Below are 22893 nucleotides of genomic sequence, written 5' to 3'. Positions count from 1 at the left end.
TGCCGAGTCAGTTTAGTGAGAATCTCCAACCCCTGCTATCTCATCACCTCAATATCTGATCAAATTCCTTATCCCTGACCCTTGATATCTGCCACACATATCTGTCATATACTCTTGATGTCATCTCTTAGTAATTTTCCATCCATCCCTCCAACCCTCTTTCTTTACTCCTTGACCTTAATGCCTACATGTCTTTGTTCAGACCTATCTCTCTCACCTATTAAAATACACTTCATTGAATAGTCTTGACCCATAACCTTTGTTACCATTTTAACAAGTGTCAGATTTTTATTTTATTATTTATTTATTTATTTTGGTACAGGGGATCAAACCCAGGGGCACTTAACCACTAAACTACACCCCCAGCCTTTTTAATCTTTATATTTTTCATTCTGAGATAGGGTCTCACTACTTGCTTAGGACCTTACTAAGTTGCTGAGGCTGGCCTTGAACTCATGATCCTCGTGCTTCAGCCTCTTGAACCACTGGGATTACAGGAGTGTACCATTGCACCTGACTCATTAGAACTATTTTTTTAACAGGGAAAAAAAATACAAATAAAAGCCACTTATAATTATCCACCAGCTATAACCAGTGTTATTGCTGAATTTTTAAAAATATGCAAGTGCAATCCTAGCAATACAACTTCCTGTGTCTCCCAGAGAAGCGTCCCCAGCATCCCCTAGAAAATGCTGTGGACATGGCTCTTCTACTTCCTGTCTCCCCTGCGTTCTTCTCCAGTGTCCAGTATAGCTCCTGCTACACCCAGTTTGACCATAACCCGCCTTGGCCATTTGCCCTTCACCACAGACTCTAGTTATTGTCTCCCTGCATGCCCCGCAGTATCCATGAAGGAGCTTGTGTGGGCAGGCCATTCTCCTGTGCCTCCACCCTGTTCTTTTGTTTGCCACACCAGGCAGGGCCTACAAAGACCATGAGCGACAGATTAAATAAAGGGTTGGAGCAGCTCAAGGGAGTCAGAATGTACACCTGGACAACATGAAGTGGAGCATGAGCTGCAACTTCCTCCATGTTCTATGGAAGAGTGACCAGGGTTTAATCCTTCCCGATGGGTTCCTTCATGGCTCACCTCCGTTTCTCATCTGGCTCCCCAACTTTCAGGAACCCTTATCCCACATGTGGTCTGTCTACCCTTTGATGTGACTCCACAGAAGAACCAACCCCTAACCTCAGAGAAGGACTTTCCCTAGGATCCCCTCTTTTTCCCCTGCATTTCCCCAAGCTTTGGTCAGTCAAGTTACCTTCAGAACCATGCTGGGGGCTGGGTGGTCACCAACAGACTGATCAGTGATGACCACTGGCCTCCTAAATGTAGCTGAACAGCTAAGCCAGCCAGATGAGGTCCGCGGGTAAGCCCAGCCCTCAAGACCTCACAGCAGTCTGAGTTGCGGGTGTAACTCTGGATTCTTCCAGCTGCTCCACAAGTAATTGTCGAACCAAGTGTATACATGTGTACAATTCACCGCACATCCCAAGGACAATTCTTAGAGATGATTCCATCAACATCAATGAGGATCAGAGAAACAATTGCTAAGTGACTCAAATTTTTGCAAAATATTATATAGTCTTAGCTCCTTTCCTTCACCCTTCTCCAAATTATATCGTCTCATTGTCCCATGCCCCTCCTGCATGAGAATGTAGAATGAGAATCACTGAGCTACAGCTGCCCCTGGGATTTCCCTTGCTTAGTCAAGCACCAGGTCAGCGCTGTGTAATTACAAGGATGTGATTAGACCTTCGGTGGAGAGCTCTTACCCTATTCAGAGGCTGGTGGATGGAGAAGAGGATAGCTTTTATTCAGGATGTGCTGGGCACCAGGCAAATATTTGTTGCAGAGCGTCTGCCTAAATACACAGTTTGATTTAAAAGTGCATTATGAAATTTATGATCCATGTGAAGTATAGTGATTTAATGATGAAGATTTAGAATAATGGTTAGAGAAGAGGTATTTACATATTTATTTATGTAAATACTATCAGTATGTGGTAAAGATTCTTCATAGTGTCCAGATTACCATCTCTTTCTGTTCAAGTTCAAAAGCCATCTTTTCAATTTCTTTCTTCCTTAAATATTGTTAAACATGCTATTCTTCATTCATTTCACATCTGCTCATCTCCACCTTGAGAAAAGGTAGCAACTCTGTTATGCTCTTAATACCATGATTCTTCAGAACCTGCTTGTATTGAAACAATTTAGCCCCTCTTGTTTCTGTAGTTCCCAAATACCATGTCGATGTTGTACCATCTGGACATGAATCTTGGCTTCCAAGAACTTTCTCACAGGTCGTCACTGTTTTTTGTTGACAAGGACCTCAAATGCAAGTCCTGCCCAGAGCATGCAGGAAAATGTGAGCAATCATCCAGTTTCCAGTGGTGTTAAATTTAACATTTGGAATTTTATTGTGTAATTGCAAAACAGCACATATTCCACCCATGTCTCCTCTAAACTCTTAAGGCTGTAATTACTGCATCTTAGAATGTGATCTCTTTCAGTGTTGACCAAATCCCTGGGTTCCCTATTAAATAGTATCTTTCCAAAATTCATGGCCACCTAGAACTTGTAAATGTGACCTTATTTGTAAAGATTTGGTTTTACAGATGCTATCAAGTTAAGAGCATACTGGATTCTAGGGGTCTCTAATCAAATGATTAGTGTCCTTGTAAGGAGAGAAAAATTTGGAGACACAGAAACACACAAGGGTGAAGGCCATGTGAAGATAGAGGCAGAGACTGGAGTGATGCATCTTCAAGTTAAGGAACACCAAGAATTGCCAGGAACCAGGAGAGAACCATGGGAGATTCTTGCTCAGGGCCTCCAACAGAAACTAGCCCTGCTGACACCCTGATTTTGGACAATGGTATCCAGAACTATGAGAGAACAAATTTCTGTTAAGACACCAAATTTGTAGTATTTTGTTATAGCAGCCCTCAGAAACTAATACACTTTCTATAGACTGTCACCAGTGGGAAGGATGGGCAAGGAGCCTGAGGTTAGAGTAAGAAGAAACATCCATCTTTGGTCCAGCATGGTAAGAGACCAAGCTGGAAAAGTACATCATCAACATATCAGTTGAAGCCAAGCATTGGCATACATATTCATCAAACTTCTTGTTTTACTTTACATTTTAAAATTATTAAGAAAGCTAGCATTTTTTTCATAAGCTCTCTGGCCATTGATGTGTGTGTGTGTGTGTGTGTGTGTGTGTGTGTGTACATATACATTGTAATTGCTTGTGACTTTTGCTCAATTTTGTTTGGGTGGTCCATCTTGTTTCTTCCTTATTTGTGAGAGCTCTGCACATAAGGAAGGTATGACTCTTAACTGTCACATATGTTTCAAATATGTTTCCACTTTATCATCAGCTTTTAAATTTTGTGTTTATTGATTTTCAAATGTATCAATCAGGCAAGGAACATGATATCTACATAAACTTCTCATAATACATAGTATATTTGGTTTTAAAAAGTTAAATTCCCTTTAAAACACAAGCATGTTCCTCTCCTCCCCAGGGCTAGCCACTTTTAACCTCCTTCCAAATCCTGTCCTGTGCATCTCTGTAACAATTCCTTTTGATGTACCCAGGTTTTCAATTTTGCTTAGTTACATTTTTCATCCCTTCAAGGTGGGTGGAGAGGTCACCCAACCCGTGACTGGTGTCACATTAGAAACACCTTCTTGGCCCCCAAGATCTATGAATACTCACCCATATTTTCTTCCAATGTATTCATGCTTTCATTTGCTTTTCCACATTGACATTCAGAAGTAATCTGGAATTTAGGTAGAGTATGTCTCAAGTATTCCTCAAGTCGGGAACTTCATCATTTTTCAAATTGAGTGAACATTAAAAAATGCATATTCCAGAACAAAGAAAAAGAATAGACCCATGCACAAAGGTAAGACTCTTCAAAGTTAGTCAAGAAACAGTAACTAGAGTACAGGAGAGTGGTTTGGGGAAAACAGAAGATGCCACCTCAAAGGCAGGAAGTTCAGACCAGGGAGGACATCAAGGGAGAGCCATTTCTATCTGTAGGCAAGGGGAAGAGCAGAGGGTTCGAGGAGAGTTTCTGTGCACCAGCAAGTTGCCCAAGAGTGGCAGGAGAGCTGGGTCCCCTCCTGCAGGTGCAGTGATAGGAATGTAGTGGCAGGGCTCTGGCTCACCTCACCTGTGTGCACACGGGGTGGGGGGCAGCAGGACAGGTGGCACGTGCACTCACTGGATTTCTCTTCAGGGGTCGTGATGGGCACCGCTGCTCCCTGGGTGGCTTCCTTGTCCCAAATAAACAATCATATGACACAATGTCTGAAAGCCCAGAATATTTCCTGTCTCCTCTGGCCCGGCGCCCTGCTGCTGCAAACCTGGGGCCATTAGAGCCAGCCCTTCACTTCCTCCACCTTGGTCCCCAGCGCCAGGGCCCATGGAGCTCCGTGAGCTCACTGAGCCTGGCCTGCTTGGCACCAGCTACACAAGACACTGAACCTTCTTCTGCCAAAGAAAACCCCAGTGGCTGGGCCAGTGCCCGGGACTCACTCCAACAGGCTGGCTCAACCATGCTACCCACCTACAGGCTCTGTCCCTTCCAGGGGTCTGTTACTCCCTTTGGGACCCTGATCTGAAGTCCTGAATAGGATCCACTGATACCAACAAGGAAGTTATGTTTCCGAGGAACCATGATCTTTATTCCAAGTTGCCCATCAACAAGCAACTGTGCAGAGGACGTGGAATTTCCCAGCCTTCAGAAATCTATCCTTTAGGGTCTCATGGATTGATCATCTGCTCTGTGACTCTTTACCAAAATTCCATGAAAACTCGCCGGCCAATTGCTTCCCTGTGCTTCCATAGGGAATATGTATAGTGTTCTTGTAACCCCTGTTGCTTGGGAAGCAAAGAGGTTGTATTTCTGAGCCAGGCTTGGTTGATGGGTGCTGATTGCCTGATAGCCATCTCAGGAAGGATGCTGAGCTGGGTGCCGTGGAACATGCCTGTCATCCCAGTGCCTAGAGAGGCTGAGGCAGGACGATGGTGAGTGCCAAGCCAGCCTCAGCAATGGCGAGGCGCAAAGCAACACAGTGAGACCCTGTCTCTAAATAAAATACAAAATAGGGCTGGGGATGTGGCTCAGTGGTTGAAGGACCCTGAGTTCAATCCCTGGTACCCTCCCCCCCCTCAAAAAAAAAAGAAAGATGCTGAGACACAGAGGGCACATCAGTTGGTCCCCTGTCACCAGTTAGGAAAGACAGCCCCAGTGGGTTGTCCAGGCACCATGCAGCTGCATCTACCAGCCCAAACTACCGTGCTGCACTGCCCTTGGTTACCCCACCTGCCTCTGATCACCCCGTGAACAATCTGGGTGATTTGCTCACCTTTGTATCTTCAGTGCCTTGCATAGAGCTTGCCACTGAGTAGGTGTTTAAGAAATTTTTGTTGTTGAATGAATGATTGTTAAGACTCTTAATCCTTCCCATAGGGTGAGAAGCAGATGCAATCTGCCTGGCCTTAGACACATAGGAGTTAGGCAACCTCATGCTCGCTCCAGCCCAGACTCCCAGAGCCCTCCACACAGGGAGACCGCTCCTTCTCTGGGCACTTCTGGTCTCTACGGAAACCTTATTCCTGATGACATCTTGTTTGATGATTTTTTTTATAGCTTTATCTGTGTATCTCCAAATTAATAACATGAGGTTAAGAATTGGTAACTTCTACTTTAACTCAAACCATGCCCAGCCCACTGGTACCTGTTGGTACCCCTTGGCATTGAAAAATTTCCAGTGAAATGAATTGAGCATCATCTTCTGATTCTCCAGTTTTACCATTTTCTCTGGTTTTTTTCAACATCATTTGTCCAGATTCATATCTGGTAGTAAATAGATTTCTGTGTTATTTAAATGTATCTGATTTCCTCTTATCAAATAGTGATCATTTTAATTGAATTTATGAATATTAATTGAAACACAGAATTCAATTTGGAATGCACCACACCACGTCAAACTCCCAGCCGAGGGTACTGACAGAGTTCCTGTCTCCTCTCTCCACTTACACATACTTATTCCTTAAGTTGATGGTGATTTTTAGAGTGAAATATTTAATACAAACAAGTTATGAAAGATCTTTTGGGGGGTAACACAGAGCAAACTATGCTCTGATATCTACTTTATATCTACTTTATGTGAGCTCTTAGACAAAACCAGCCATAAATGTGGGCAGAATCAGCAGGGCCACCCAGCCAGATTCAGGGGACTTTACGAAACCCTTCCCCAATGCACACACAGCCCTTCAAGCCTGGAGGTAAAGCTCAATATAATGGAAGAGCACTTGCCTTAGCATGCTTGAGACCCAGGGTTTGATTCCCAGCACAAACTAGAAAAAAAAAAAATCACCCAAAACCTAACACAGGTGCCTTAGCCAAGCGTCACCAACACTACAAACAAAATAGCAAACATAGTCCATGTTCTCTCAGCAGCACTTATACTAAAATTAGAAGGATAGAGAAAAGATTCATTAATATGGCCCCTGGGCAAGGATGGTGTGCAGATTCGTGAAGCACTCCATACTAAAAGAAGAAGAGGAGGAAGACACAGTCCATGCCCTTCAACTACTTCTCTCCATGATGATCTAGAGCTTTAAACATTTTCTTGGGCTGCCGAAGCTGCAGCAAACCCTCACTCGCGTGGCATGCCATGAAATAGGTTTTCTAGAGGTTTCTAGTCCTCCAGAGAACAGGACTTAAGATAGATTCATGCTATTGTGTATGTTAGAAAGAAAACCTCCTAAAGCATATTACACACCCATTTTTAAATCAGAAAGCCCTCAGGAGAACTTACCTCCCCTGGAGCCTGAGAGGCCCCCGTGCTTCCCACCCCAGCACATACTCTCTCCTTCTCCATCTTGCTTCTCCTTCTTCCGAGCTCTCCCCTCCTGCCTTTCCTTTTTCTAAAAGCAAGATGGTAGCAGTTGCATCTGTCCCCTCCTCCCTGCAGCCACAGCAACCGAGAGCCACCCCCATCCCTGCCTGCTCTGCGCCCTCTCCACTCGCCCCTGCCCACCCAGCCCTCCCTCTCCCCCTTCTCCTCTTACATCCTGCAGCCCCCAGATGCTCCCGATGCCCCTGCTTCCGGTAGCCGTCTCCATCATTCCTGCGCTGGGAGGCTCCCGAGAGACCCAGCCACTTGGAGATCTGACGCATGTTCTTGCTCTTGGCTCCCCAGATCCCACGCGGCTTATCCAGAAGCACCTTTCTTTAAAAAGAACAGGAGGGCAGCCGGAAGGTCCATCAACAGATGGATGGTCATGGGTTTTGGTTGGTGGTGGGATGGGGGGACTAGAACTTTTGATCTGGAAAGCTCAGAGAGAGGAGTCGCTAGGGGAAGTCCCTCCCAGCCAGTGGGGGGCAAGGGTGATATTGGCAGGGCGACTCCCCAACCAGACTCTTGCTTCTCCACTCAGAGCAATTGCAGCTAATGGGGGAGAACGGCCATGTGACCAGGGGTGACAATGCCATGAAGCAGCGACTCCGAGGAAGATAGATACAAAGGAGGAGTGAGCTCTGCTTCCAGGGCTGCACCGAGGGGCTCTGGGCTGAGTAACTGGGGCGCGTCTGCCAACTGGCAGCTGCTGACAATTTCAGAATGAGAGATGCTTCGGAGGTGCTGTTCGTCATTATGGTGATTAGGAGTTCATGTGCTGCTCGCGACCAACCCGGAGCCACCAGGCCCTGCCGCTTCTGCTTCTGTCAACAGAGGCAGTAGCTCTGATGGTGCTCCGTCGTCAACATCAAAACCACTTTGGAGTTTCCTGAATGAAATATTGGAGACCTACAGAGGTTCTCCCCTACCGGCCATGAAGTGTTTCATAAAATGAATCGTCGGTTGAATTTCCAATCTGAATTCGCATGCTTGTTGAAGGTGGGGATCAACACGGTCATCTACGAGGACAGCTGGCTCCAGGGAAACCCTCCTCACCCTCACACTCTCCAGGAATCGGCTCTTCTCCTCTCACCGGCTCACGGTGCCCAGTCTAGCCTTGTTCACCTGAATAAATGAGGTCCCGTCCCCTGACGTCACTGATGTGCTGGAGACATAGAGTGAGCAACCCGTGCTTACTTCCTTTCTTCCTGTCTCCCTCCGGCCAGCCGCCTCCACCTCCACCTCCAATTGTTCCACATCTTTTTCCTTAAAAACTCCCCCACCGCCCTTCACTCTCCCTTCTGAACACTGCACACCCCCCACTTGTCCATGGTGGCTGTTTCCTTTTAGCAGAGGAACAGACGGTAATCTCTCTCTCTCTCTCTGATCCACCCTGTCCCCAGGGTCACAGCCAAGTTCCCCAAAGGCTCCTCTCTGCTGCTGACTCTTCCTCACTGCCCAGCCACTGCCCAGTCACTGGCCAGTCTACTCTCATCTGCCCCTACAGTGACTCTTTCCACTGGAGGCATGTGACCACACCCTCCTCGGCCCCTGGAGGGCAGGAGGCTCCTACCTCTCCCTCCTCTCTCTTCCTGCCTCTCTGATCCCTCCCCGGCCCCTGCCCTCTGTACCACCCACCACTGCCCCCCGCCCCGCTCCATCCTGCGTCCACACTTTCCTGCGCTGCACACTTTCCCTGGGTACCGTGACATCCCCAAGTCTGCCCTTCCGTCCCTGACTCTTGTTACTGAGGTCCCAGAGGTCACCCTTGGAGGGCCCACAGCATCTCAAACACAGCGGTCCCCTAAAGGTTGCACCTGGGTTCATTTTTATTTATAAATAAAAGTGTGTTGGCCATTCTTAGCTTGGTTTACCCCAGAATCAGACCTCTGGACGCGGACCTAACTCCAAGGAGATGAATTGGAAGGTGACTTGTCAGTGAGGCCTCACGTGACCACTGCTCCTAAAAATCCATTCTCCACCCCCCTACTCTGCCCCTGGTCCCACCAGGCTCTTTTCTTGGGGTCTTTACCAGCTTCTAGCAGACTCTGTAAATTACTCATTGACGAGGTCCGTCTGTGTGGTCTGTCTGTCCCACTAGGGTGCCCGACCACAGTGCAGGACTCATCATCTATTTTGTTTTCTGACATCTATTGTGTTTGTCAAATGTCCTGAACACTGGGCAGGAAGCCTCCCACGCCCACGTGATCAAAAGAGTGTGCTGGTGAACTGCGGTGGCCTCTTTCCTGGCCCTCGTCACACAGGTACCACATCCCGGCAGACACTGCTCCCTCCTCGCCCGAATCTCACCCAGCACCGTGCAAGTCACATTCCAGACATGAAGGAGTGTTTCCCAATCAGGTCTGAATAAAGACGGTGGGACTCCATCGCAGGTGACGGTTTCTAAGAGACCCTCATGGTCCAGTCACCTCTCCCTGGGCCCCACCTCCCAGCTTGTGGCCCTGAGGACTCCGTCTCTAACACGTGCTGCCCAAGTCACATGTTCGGACCACAGCATTTTGTGAGAGTTTTTATTTTTCTCTTCTGTCATTGAGCCATTCTAAAGATGAGTGTGGAAGAGTCATCTTGGAGTTGTAACGGAGGCACCCACTCCCTTGGAGGTTCTGGTGATGTGCTGGGTGATGGGACAGTTTGGGGTGGCAGGTGGCCTCTTGAGGAACTTCTGGACTCCACACACCACTCTCCTTTCGACGCCCACTTTGCTTGCTCATGCTTCTGTGTAGATTATTGCAGAAGAAGATGCTGGTGGCCTACCTTCCTGCCCCAGGGACCCAGCACCCATCCCCTTCTACAAAGTCCACCAGAAGTTCCGGACTTTCCTTGTGAGCCAAGCCGAGAGACCATGCCTGGTGGCCAGGAGTCAGAAAATAAATTCTCCAACACATCCAGGCCTCCACAGGACCCTGGGCATGTTTGGGTTCTGGCTGCCAGAGTTCTCCAGGGGACTGGAGCCCCACTTGCGGTCCCAGGTAACTGCCCCGTGACCCCTCATTGGTCCTTCTCTTCCCCATCCTGCTTCCCTGACTCCCAACGGTGATCCTGGGAATGTCTCTGGACCACTCCTGAACTGAAATCTTTTCTCTCTGCATCTGCTTCTAGAAAAACCCAATCTAAGACAAACACCCCATCACTATGTGCTACTTTTCCCAAAATGGCTCCTGGTGGATGTTTTTTACTCTATATTGGGGATTCTAATACATCTAAAACTCACACATTAGGTACCTTCGGGCAGCGGATTACTGCAAAGTGAGGCTCCAGACAAGCAATGAGATGGAGCCAATACCCCCGATATCTCTCTCTGGCTCCCTCCCTTTCCAATGCCTCACCTTCCCTGGACACTATCCCAATTTCTAACACCAATGATAACCTTGCCTGCCTTTGAAATTCTCATAAAGTGCCCTCGTTCAGTATGGACCCCTTTGGTCCGACTTCTGACACTCGACATCGTGTGTGTGTGAGATGCATCTCCATGAGGCTGATGGGGGCTGCAGTTCCTTCGTTGGTGCTGGATCATATTCTGCTGTGTGAAGAGACCACGGTGCGCCTTTCCATTCTACTCTTGCTTATCATTCAGGGCTATTCCAGAAAATGCTGCTATGAACGTGCTCGCAGGCGCACCTGTGTCCACGGTTCTGTTGGTCCTGTGCTCTGGGGCGGTGTCATTGTCGGTCTGAGGACACTTGTGATCGAAGGTAGGGGAAAGACTTTTAAGCAGGGAACCTTTCTGGGTGCCTATGATGTGTTTCCATGCAGGCGGCAGAGCTGTAATTGTTTCTGTATTACAGATGGTGAAATGAAAAGGAGACTTGTAGAGGTCTCCTGTGGCCACCAGAGCAAATGAGGACCAAACAGAAACTGTCGTCTCATGGTTCTGGAGACCGGAAGTCCAAAATCAAGCTCTCAGCAGCATTGGTTTCTTCTAGAAGCTTGGCGGGAGAATCCTGCCATGGCCCTCTCCAAGCTCCTGGTAGCCCCGGCCACCCCCGGCCCTTCTTTGACTTATAGATGCTTCGCTCCAATCCCCGCCTGTGTCTCCGGGTCCCCTTCTGCCTGTGGGTTTCTCCCCTTCTCTCCTCTTATGAGGATGCTCGTTATTGGATTTTGGGTCTTCCTAATCCCCCCTAATTCTTCCTAACTTCACTTTGAGGTCCTAACCTTAATTCTATCTACGAAGACCCTTTTCCCAGTAGGGTCCTGTCTCTGGGCCACTGTTCAACCCACCACGGGACCCGAGAAGCTGGAGCCCTCTGCTCCATCAGAGCTAAACTCTTGAAATCAGTGAAGGAGCTGAGTTCGCTGAGCAGGCACCTTGGCCCAGCCAGGGAGTCTCCCAAATCAAAGCAGAAATTAACCAAACTCCTCCTAAAGGATCAGCAAAGTTTTTTTCATTTTGTGAAAATTCCGAAGGCTCCCAATCAGGGTCCTGCTGACCTTGTTATCCCTACCACCGCCATCGTCCCAGGCAGTCTTCCCAAAGAAAAGTGGAGGTGGCCGAAGGAACCCCCAGGCACAGAGTGAAAATCAGGCCACTAAATGAAAAAACCCCAAAGACGAATTTGAGGACCGGGGCCTTCCTTGAAAACACACACACACACACACACAGGAATAATTGTTGCTTTACAAAATATTCTTTTTTTTTTATAGGTGGCCACAGTGTCTTTATTTTATATTTATGTGGTGCTGAGGATGGAACCCAGTGCCTCAGGCATGCTAGGCGAGCGCGCTACCTCTGAGCCACAGTCCCAGCCCCTACAAAATTTTCTTTACAGAGACACCTGCCCCCATCCTTCTGTGCAGACTCCTCCTCAAGATCTTTTCCTACCTTTAAAACCACATTCCCTTTGCTAACACTGGGTTTGCTCACAGCTTTTGAGGACCACAGCGACTGCCCAAAGCCAGGTCTCCCGTCCCAGTGAGAAAGCTCCGGCCGTTCACCCACTCCTCTGCCGTGGTCTCATGAGCCACTGGCCGTGGGCTCTGGTGAATACGCTGATCTCATGCCCATCCTCATCTGGAAAAAAGCAGAGCTTTTCCCTTACAAAACAAGCCTCACTCTGTCCGACCATCCTGAATCAGAAGCCTTCTGTTCTGTAACGGCAGGGACCGGGGCAGCGCGTACCCTCTTCCTTTCCCCCTCTCCAACTTTTAAATAGAACTAACTCGTTCCAACATAGTGGGAAGTCTTTCTCTGAGAGTCTTTGTGTAAATCTAAATGTATTCAGGAAGAAATCTCTGTTTCTCTTGCACAACAGAGTCCGTGACTTTGATCGACTCCGGGGTTTGCATGGGCTGGAGCGTGGGATGTCCAGGCAGGGCTGGTCACAAAGGGACCACAGGACCACACAGCCACACCAGCAGTGACAACACCGGTAGTGTTGGGAGCTGGGTCTGTGACTTTAGTGACCTTCTCATCTCCCCCCCCAGTCACATCATGTCACCAGGGTCCAACCCTGCCACAGCAGCAGCAGACCCCTTCCCCAACTGCATTCCCATCTCTCCAGTCCCCTCTGCGTGGCCCCATGACCCTGACCTGCCTCCACACCTCTCGGAGCTGAAGAAGAACCTGCACCTTGATTGGGACACAGTTTGAGTCTCGTGTGTTGGAAACCTGGCCCCAGTCAGTACTATGGGAGAGGATGGAAACTGCCAGAGGTGGGGACGGGTGGGAGGTAATGAAGTCACTGTGGGTGCTGTCCTCGGTGGGAGGTAATGTCGTTTCCACGAGTGCCTGCTTCTCATGAGAAATTACTATTGTAAAAAAGCAAATGGCTCTTTTTCACTTTCTGGCTTCCTGTCCAGCTGTTCTCTCATGTGCTCCCACCAATGTGATGCCATCTACTGTGAGGTCCTCACCACAGCTGATGCCAGAGACAGGCCCTTAAAACCCCAGAAACATGAGTGAAACAGATCTCTTTTCTTTATAAAGTATCCAGCCTCCCGTGTTTTGTGATAGCATTGGGGAAAGGATAAGAACAGGCTGTCTGCTACGGCTACACTGCACCGCCTCCTCCTGGCCATGGTGGGATGAGAAGGAAAGGAAGGAGCTCAACCCACAAAGATCAGCTGAACCCCAGTTCTGGTGCCAACTAACTCTGGGGCCTCGATCAAGTTCCCCTGCCATTCCACACTCAATTACCCGCTTCTCTGCCAATCACTCCACAGTGTGGCTGTCGTGGGGGCTTCAGGCAAACCATCTGGGTTTCAAATTCTGACTATCCGACTGTCTATCTGTGTGACCTTGGACAAGTGGCTCAACTTCTCTGTTTCTTAAACTATAAAATGGGGATGACCAAAGGCCTGCCTCACAGGGTGACTGAGGAGGAGATGAACTAATGTGAGTGAGGCGTGTTGAATAGGGCCTGCCCCTGGGCAGTGCTCCATTGGCCGTGGGACGCCTGTGAAATGCTGGGTGTGGAGAACCATGGAGAGGTGCAGAGTCAGGAGGAGAGGTACGGGGTCACTGCCTGGTGCCCACCCCCTTACAGGGCTTGGCTTTTCCAATTCCTTTCTCTAGGGAATGCCCACTCCCCTGTGAAGGGAAGGGGGCCTGGCCTGGGGGGCTGCGCCAAGCCTCCGGCCCGGGACCTGAGTATGTCCCCCTCTGAGACGTGGGAACCCTCCACTTAGAACCAGGAGACCCAGGTTCCCTCCTGAGCCTCCTGCCCGCCAGGAAGTGACCTTGAGTGCGCGACTTGCTTTCCTCATCTGCCTCGGGATGAACCAGAGCTTCCCTGCTCTCCCAGGGATGCTGTGAGGTTGGGAGGGAAGAAAAATGTCCCCAACACACAGGAGAAGATCCGTGACGCTCCAGGAGGGCCAGGGAGACTTGGAAGGTGAGATCAGGTCTCTAGCCAACCCCTTCCTCCCCAGCCGCCTGTCCAGCGATGGATGGACGGATGGATGGATGGATGGATGGATGGATGGATGGATGGACAGACAGACGGACAGCACCTCCTACACATTGAATCAAATGCTTGCAGAGACAGCTGGAGGCCGGGAGCAGGAAGGGCATCCATAACACTCGAGGGTTTCCATCCCCAAGGGCCCTGACACCCATCCCTCAGCACGACGTGGGCTGCGAGGAGCTGGCCAGACACGTCACCCGTGAGATCACAGGGCCACCAGGAGGGCGGCCTGGGGCGGGGCGGGGAATTGACTAATTCTGTGCGCTGCACTGTGCCATCGTGCACACGCCCATGGGTGGTGGTGAGGCAGAGCAGGGCAGGGAGGGACAGGGCGATTTCCTGGGATAGAACCACAAGTCCTGCCAGATGGCTCACAGGCCTGCGGCTGGCCCCGGGCAAAAGTGCAGTAGGAAAGTTTGTCTTCCTGGCGTCCCTCCCTCCAGGCCACCGTGGTCACCATCCCCACCACACCCTCACCCCAACATCCTTCTCTTGCAGTCTCCCCTGACAAGTCCTCTCTTCCCTCTGGAAGCCCACCTTCCCGACCCCAATGGACCCCAAATAGCCTTTGCCTACTCCCCTGTCCTGAGGTCCAACCGTCTCTCACCAACGTGCGCCGTTCCAGGGTCCAGCGGTCCACCAGTCAGGGCCTCCCTCATCACAGTGGCGCTGAGTGTCTCCCCCAGGTAAGAGTTTGAACTCCACCTGTATCAGCACTCTCTGGCCCAGGCCTGCCTTCCAAGGACAGAGCAGGTCCCTCAGAATCGGAGACTGAGCTGGACTGCGGAAGATGCTCCGTGAACACAGGAGCGTGCTGGGGTTCCGTTTGTTATTTTTGACCAGTTACCTGCATGTTGGGTACGGGCAGCCACGCGGTCAACGTCTCTAAGGTTGGGTGGAATCAAGGAATTCCTGAGAATGGAGGGAATGAGATCCCCAAGGACCTCACTCCCTCAGGCAGGGTCAGGGGACCTAGTGTTCCAGAAACAAAGCCCAGTTCAGACCGGGTCAAGGGTCTATGGGAACTCCCTGTGATCGTCTGTGACTTTTCCATTCGTCCAAGAATTATTTCAAAATAACAAAGGAAGAGGAGAGGACAGACCCAGATGGTTTTACGTAATTTTTATCAAAGTTGGAGGAACAAAGTGTTCCTATTGTATACAAATTCTTTCAGAGCATGGAAAAAGTAAAAAAAAAAAAAAAAAAAAGTAAAGAAAAGCAAAGATCAGACTCATGCATGAACTCGCATGTAATAGTCCTGACATAACTAAGAAATTGAATGTCCATATATGTGGTGTATGTTCATGTGTGCATATATACATGTTCTGCACGTGTATGTATAGGGCATAAAGACGAACATGTCAAAACAAAATAGGCTTTAATTCAGGAATGGAAGGATGGTCTAACATCAGAAAACCTTTCAATGTATGACCCCATGTTAACTAATTACAGGAGAAAGATGGTATGCTCACATCGATGCAGAAAGATCATTCAGGAAAACTAAATATACTTTAACAGTCATTCAGGAACAAGAAGTCTTAGAAAACTAAGAACTGTAGATAATTTTTTAACAGAACAAATAGAATCTATCATGTTATTAGAATAAGAAAGCTGAATAAGGTTTGGATAAAGGAGTTATATGATAAAAAAATTGGCATTAAGAATAATATTGTAAAAGAACATTAATTATGTATAATTTAAAATGATTTTATGTGTTTTAAAAATATTAACATGATCCTATATTTATAAAACATGTATATTGATATGTATAGAAAACAGTTTAGAAGGCTATGTATTAGATGTTACAAGTAGTTATCTATGGACAGTAGAATTTTTTGAGATTTTTATGTATACTTGATTTTTTTGGTCAATATAAACTAGTCAATATAATTTAATGTTATATCCAAACATGAGACAGACAAGTCAAGAGAACTTTTAACCCTTTCTTGAGGGAAGGTGTTAAAACATTTTTATACCGCATATCGGTACCCTATAAATAAGCTAATTGTCTTTTAAAAAATATATCTAAGTTTACTTCTTAGAGAGTAACGTAAAAGTTTTATAATATATATATGTACTTATAAAAGATTTAATGATATAATTAAATTTCCAATTACTTTGTTATTATTGTATAAGTTTGTAAGAGACCATAATATAAAACTTTAGTTTGGAGATGCATCAGCTTAGTAAAATGTTCTCTTAAATCTTATATTTTAGGGCTTGGGTTTTAGCTCATTGGTGGAGTGCTTGCCTCCCAGATATGAGGCACTGGGTTTGATCCTCAGCACCATATAAAAAAAAATAAACAAAATAAAGATATTGTGTCCAACTATAACTAAAAAATAAATATTTTTAAAAATTGTATACTTTAAAGACTTACATATTTAGGAAACAGAGACACAATTGATATATAAAAATTAGAAATAATTATCATAATTACATTGATGTTTTCAAGTCAATCAAGTTTAGCTTTTAAAGAAAAGTTTGAAATTTGGAATTTAATTTAAAGTGGTATTTAAAAATAATAGTTATTGTCTAATTTTGATTAGACATTAATTATTAGTAAATTTGAATTTCTTTAAAATTAGCTCTTTTTTAAATAATAAAACTTACCAGCTTAAGAAATTAATCTATATTTTGATTTACATTAGCATATTTGATCTTAGGGAAAGGCTTAAATATTTTTAATTGATTGTCCCATGTATTCATAACCAACTTAGTTACATATCAATTTGTTCTCTACCTACTCAAACTTTCTTTATGACCTACTCAGACCTTCCTGTAGATTACTATATAAAGATTCTCCCATCCAGAAAAACCTTTTCCTTCCTAGCAACAAAGTCTCCGATATATAAAGACTCTTTTACCCAGAAACATTTTCTTTCTTTCCTTCTACAGTTCTCCAAACTTTCTTCCCTCTCTGTAGAATCCTATTTTTTTGTTATATTCTGGAACAATCCCTGTAAATCTTTGAATCTAGACAAATTATTGTATTTTAATAAGACAAAATATTTTTTTAAAAAAGAATAAGAAAGTTGAGGGAAATTGCTATATATATAAGAACAACATATAAAAATTAATGCACTTTTATAAGTCAGTAATGAACAACTAGAAGATATGATAGAGGAAAAAGACAAGTAAAATACAGAATCTATATAGAGCTATTTTTTTTCAAAAGAAACACACATGCAAAAGCTTCAGAAAAAAAATGTCCACCTCCTGGCAGTCATCTGTGGATGTGGAACAAACTTCCCTAGCCCTTAGCAACCTACAGTGGCAGTCATTTTCCTTGCCCATGGCCCTGGTGTGGGCTCAGCTGTGTCACTGTAGTATGCTGATTTTAAGTCCTTTGTGTATAAATCAAGGAGTGGGATAACAGGGTCAAATGGTGGTACAGAGAGGTGTATCTTATTTATAGATATGAAGAGTTCAAATAATTTTTTAAAATGCCAATTCTCCAAATAATCCACAATTTTAAAATTTGTTCTAAAAATGCCAAAGATGTGGTTCTTATTTTATTTTCATTTTGTATATGTGCACATGCGTGGAATGATGACTCCAGTCTAAAATGCACCGGAAAGAGCTAAGGCGTTAGGAATCCCATTACAGGTGAAGAGGGGGTGTGAGCACAGGCTGCCTCCTCCCCACCCCCAACCCCACTCTGTTGCAAATAACAGCAAAGGGATTTTTAAAATTCATAAACACAGACTGGGAGAACAAGAGAGAATTTGGCAACAAAGTTTTTGGAAGATTAAAAAGCAGAGGAAAGAGTAGTAAATAATTAATTGAGAGCAGCTTTTCAGGTACAAGAAAACCAAGTTCTAGGTCAACAGTGGGGAGAGGGGACAATGTGACTAAATGGCAGGACGGCCACAGGCACAGGAACCAGTTATCTCTGGAAATGAAGGTGAAGGCAGACGGGGCTCAGAGAGGTATCGGTAGAGTATATGCAAGACCCCGACCGTCCCCCACCACCAGCTGTTTTCTGGAGGGATCTGCCAGGAGTTTCCAGAGCAGGGACCACCAAGCCAACTTGAGGGGAGGAGTCTCGCCCTGAACCCAGAGTGTTGGTGAGAGTGTGTCTCCCCACACCAGCAACTCAGCTCCCCGCCCCTCCAGGCCACTATTGAAAGCTGAAGGTCGGGGTGAACACCTTCCAGAGTCTGACCCTGAAGTTCTTCCGGTCTAGAATTCCATTAGCACCAATCAGCTGGGGAAGAGGAATGGAGACATTTTCAGACGTGGAAGGTCTCTAAGTATTTACCTCCCTAGGAACTTACTAGGGGACACCAGGCCCTGGGACAGGAGAGAAACCAGAACTAGGGAGGCCTGGGCACAGGGCTCCAACAGGAAAGAGAGACCTGGTGCTGAAGGAAGAGCCGGGAGGCAGTCCACAGGCTCGGGGCTTCCAGTCCACACCGGAGCACATCAGGAATCTCAGACTTCCCAGAAGGTGAAATTGTGCCCCGATCACTGTGAAGGGGAACGGCAACTGGTGGCGTTGAGTTAGATGTGTGTAAATGGAAAACCAGCCAACACAGAGCAAGATGATTATGGCCTCTAGGAACAAAAAGTTGATGGAAAAAGAAAAGTCATTGTGGTTTACTCCGTGGTTCATCTAAAACAGTGTTTTTGAGATTTTTTTATTTGTTCTTTTTAGTTATACATGACTGTAGATGTATTTTGACATATTCTACATACATGGAGTAGAACTTCCCATTTTGTGGCTGTACGTGATGTGGAGTTACACTGGTCTTGTCTTCATATATGAACACAGGAAAGTCATGTCTGATTCATTCTACTGTCTTTCCCACCCCAACCCCCATCCCTTATCCCCACTTCCCCCCATCCAATCTGGTGAACCTCCACTTCTCCCTCCCCACCATCTATTGTGAGTCATCATACGCATATCAGAGAGAACATTTGGACTTTTGTTTTTTGGGACTGGCTTATTTCACTCACCATGATGGTCTCCAGTTCCATTCATTTACCACCAAGTACCATAATTTCATTCTTCTTTATGGCTGAGTAATATTCCATTGTGTGTGTGTGTGTGTATATATATATATATATTTTTTTTTCACATTTCCTTTATCCATTCATCTGTTTAAGGGCACCCAGATTGTTCCATAGCTTAGCTGTTGTGAATTGAGCTGCTATAAACACTGATGTGACCACATCACTATAGTAGGTTGATTTTCAGTCCTTTGGGTATATGCTGAGGAGTGGGATAACTTGTTCAGATGGTGGTTCCATTCCAAGTTTTCTGAGGACTCTCCGTACTTTCCAGAGTGTTGGCACCAATTTGCAGTCTCACCAACATTGTACCAGTGAACCTTTCCCCCACATCCTTGCCAACATTTACTTTTACTTGTATTCCTGAGAGTTGCCATTCTGACTGGAGTGAGATGGAATCTCAGTGTAGTTTTAATTTGCATTTCTCTCATTGCTAGTGATGTTGAACATTTTTTTCATATATTTGTTGACTGATCATATTTCTTCTTCTATGAAGTGTCTGTTCAGTTCCTTTGCTCATTTATTGATTGGGTTATTTGTTTGTTTGTTTGTAAACAGGGTTTTTATGCAGCCATATTAAATTCAAAACATAACTAACCAAAATTATAATACAACCAGATTGGAAGGAGGAGGTAAGGCAGGCTGCACACGGGTGGAAGGGGCAGAGGGGCTAATAGAATGGCGTTTAAGATCTAATGATTGCAATTGAAAAATGAATAGGCAGCAAGCAAGGTAAGTTTAGATGTATTATGCACATTTGGAAATGAGTTCCGAAACAATCAGAGTTGAAAACAGTCGCCCCTTAGGAGGGACACGTGGAAGGGGAGCAAGGGGCTATTTTTCATATCAAAACACGTAAAACGATTTAACTCTTTAAATTATGTAGATGTATAACTTCGATGAAAACAGAAACTTTTAGCACAAAATTCTTAAACTAATTGAATGATGGCAATAATATAGCCTCTTACCACACTATCAGGTTTGAAAAATTGCAAAGCGCCACGTGAGTAGAGGTATTTGATGGCTAATGAGGCACAGAAACAATTGTGCAGGTCAGTATTTATAACCCAGTTGATATTTTGAAATGTCACCGGTCTGTCATTTGTGCTCAATCTTCCAAATTGTTCGTGCTTATTTAGCATAAGTTGCTCCAAAATAGAGAAAACTTTCATGCTACATGCACGCACGCGCGCGCGCACACACACACACACACACACACACACACACACACACACACACTACACACACAGAGCCGAGAATAGCCAAGGCAAATGAATAATAAGATGTCAGGGGGCTTGCTTGCTCAGATATCAAGATTTCCTTGCTGAGGGCAAGGAAAGCTTTTGACAGAGAAGAAGCAGTTATGTGAGATGAAACGCAGGAAATACATAGATATGCAGATGTTGGTGGCCTGTGCTAGACAGGCCGAGGCAGGAGCTATTTCCTTGATGTCCCCCAGGCTCGAGGGGAAAGGGGGCAGCTCCTCAGCCTTTACTCTCAACATGAGAGGGTTGCTCTTAATTTTAGAGGGGCCCCCAACCTCAATCTGTTGCTTTAACATTAATTGCAATGTTTCTTTTTCTTTGTAAGTGTTATGGGTTAAGTAAGAGGTGTCCCCCAAAAAACTCTTATGTGAGACAACGCAAGAAAGTTTAGAGCTGAAATACTGGGTTTTGAGAACCTCAATCAGTGCATTAATCCCCTGATAGGATTTAACCGGGTGGTAACTGTAAGTAGGGAGGGAGGGTGTGGCTGGAGATGGTAGGGAGGAGGGCCTTCGGGGTTAATGCTTTGTCCCTTGATGAGGAGAGTTCTCCCACTGCTTCCCGATTGTCACATCCTGAGCTTTTAGTGTTCCAAGGTGGGGCCTTTGACAGCGAACAGATCTCGAGGTCTCATGATTAGGAACAGCGCCCTTCTATAAAGACTCCAGAGAGTTAGCTGGTCTCTTCCACCCTAGGGGGACATGACAAGAAGGCCATGAACAAGAAAGTAGGCCCTCACCAGACACAGAATCTGCCAGACCACTGACCTTGAACTTCTCCACTTCCAGAACAGCTCGAGAAGTGAATTTCTGCTGCTTCTATGCCACCCAGTTGATGGTATTTCATCACAGCAGCCCAAACAGACTTAAGAATATATAAACACAGAAAAGCAAATTGTGATGTTTTGATATAATAAGAAATATGTATTTGGCCTCTGGTCCTAGTTCCTGGCACACAGATCCTCAAATCCTTGTACACTGTAAAGATCTTTTGTTCTAATATTTGGTCGTTGCCCTGGTTTCTGACACAGCGCTCCTAAGACCTTTGTCATTTCCTGAGTGATAGGAGAATCTGACTTGGGGCTTCGGAACCTCTTGACATTTCCTGGTGATAGGAGTATCTTTTGTCCTAGTGAGGTGATTCTCCTCGGAGAGCCTCCGGATGGGGACTGGGAGCAGGAAAATCAACCCTGTGATTAGAGGGTTGGAACGTGCAGCCCCACCCGCTAACCAGTGACGAGGGAGGTGGAGGTGAAGGTCAAGCTGATCACCAACCAAGTCCACTGATTCCATCAGTCGTGTCAATGTAATGAAGTCTCCATTAAGCCCCAAAAGGATGGGGTTCAGAGGGATTCCAGATAGCTCAGATGCCTGGAGGGTGGCCGGAGCGGCAAAGGGCATGGAGGCTCCCAGCCTCTTCCCACGTCCCCTGCCCGATGCACCTCTTCCGTTGGCCGTCAGTCTGTATCTTTTATAATAGATGCATAAATGGGAGTGTTTGCCCGAGTCCTGTGAGCTGTCCTAGCAAGTCCACTGAACTCAAGGAGAGGGTAGTAGGGTTTAAGCCCGTCTATAACCTGGGGTTTGAAATGGGTGTCTGAAGGGCAGGGGGAGAAAACATGGGACCCAGCCCTTAGTCTGTGGGATCAAACACCATCTCCAGGGAGATAGTGTCAGAACTGAACTGGATACTGGGACACTTAGCTGGAGTCTGTGGAAGAGCAGATAAGATGTTGGTGGGGGAACCTCACACTCGTTAGTGTGGCCACGGGCAGGGCGCTCTGTGTCCTGAGAGTACAGTGGGAGAAAAAGTTTGGTTTTTCCTCAATTAAAACGGGAGATATGATTGGATTATAAGAGCCTTGATTCATTGAATTAATCCCCTGGTGGGAATTAACTAAGTGGTAACTGGAGGCAGGTGGGGTGTGGCTGGAGGAGGTGGAGCACTGGGGGTGTGGCTATAGGGTATTTATGGGGTATAAATTTTTTAGGTGGTGGGAGAAGTCTCTCTCTCTGCTCTCTGATCACCATGTGAGCTGCTTCCCCCCACCACACTCTTCCACCATGATGTGCTGCCTCACCTTGAGCCCCAAGGAATGGAGCCTCCTGTTTATGGATTGAGACCTCTGAAACCGTGAGCCCCCAAGTAAACTTTTCCTCCTCTATGATGGTGCTGGTCAGATCTCTTAGTGGCAGCTGCAACAAAGCTGACTAGAACAGTATCTTGTGCTTGGTAGGCTGAGGAGGGAGGAAGAGGGAATAGGCCAGTTAGACACTACAGGTTCAGCGTCCCTGGAGCCAGGCATAGAGAGCTGCCTGGAGCTCTGGAGCGGGCTGTGGCCAAGTGCTCTCAGGTCTCAGCCCTAGAGGGGTTTCTCACCTGCCCCATCCCAGCCCTTTCTGAAGAACCTGCCCACCCACAGGCCAGATGCCACAGTTATCCTGTCCTACAGAGACTAATTAGAACCCAAGTGGACGCCTACTCAGGGCCATGCCCATCAGTAGAGAGGTATCAAGGGAAAGTAGACAAGCCAAAGCCATGTGACATTTGTGAGTGAGCAGGGACTCCAAGGAAGCAGAGGGGTCTTCACTCTCCCAGGAGGTTCTAGTTCCCAGCTCCTGCCCCTGCCAGCCCAGCCCTGACCTTAGGTTTTAAGGGACTCAGTCAACCCGCTTTGTCTCGAGTGTTGGAGTGGATTTCTGTCTTTTCTACCTGGCCAGGTTCAGCTAGAACCGTCTTGGAACTCATCTATTATTTAGAGAACC

General features: G+C 46.6%; 1 non-coding gene across 1 annotated transcript; it reads left to right on the top strand.

The window, feature by feature from the left end:
* Positions 1-6466: 6466 nt before the first annotated feature.
* Positions 6467-6574, top strand: LOC120886701 (U6 spliceosomal RNA). Its single transcript, XR_005729785.1, has one exon. It is a non-coding gene; the product is annotated as a U6 spliceosomal RNA (small nuclear RNA).
* The last annotated feature ends 16319 nt before the right edge of the window (positions 6575-22893 follow it).

The sequence above is a fragment of the Ictidomys tridecemlineatus genome, chromosome 13, assembly GCF_052094955.1.
Source record: "Ictidomys tridecemlineatus isolate mIctTri1 chromosome 13, mIctTri1.hap1, whole genome shotgun sequence".
In the NCBI taxonomy this organism is placed as follows: Eukaryota; Metazoa; Chordata; class Mammalia; order Rodentia; family Sciuridae; genus Ictidomys; species Ictidomys tridecemlineatus.
Note: the sequence above shows the minus strand (reverse complement) of the source record. Positions and strands in the feature narration are given on the sequence as shown.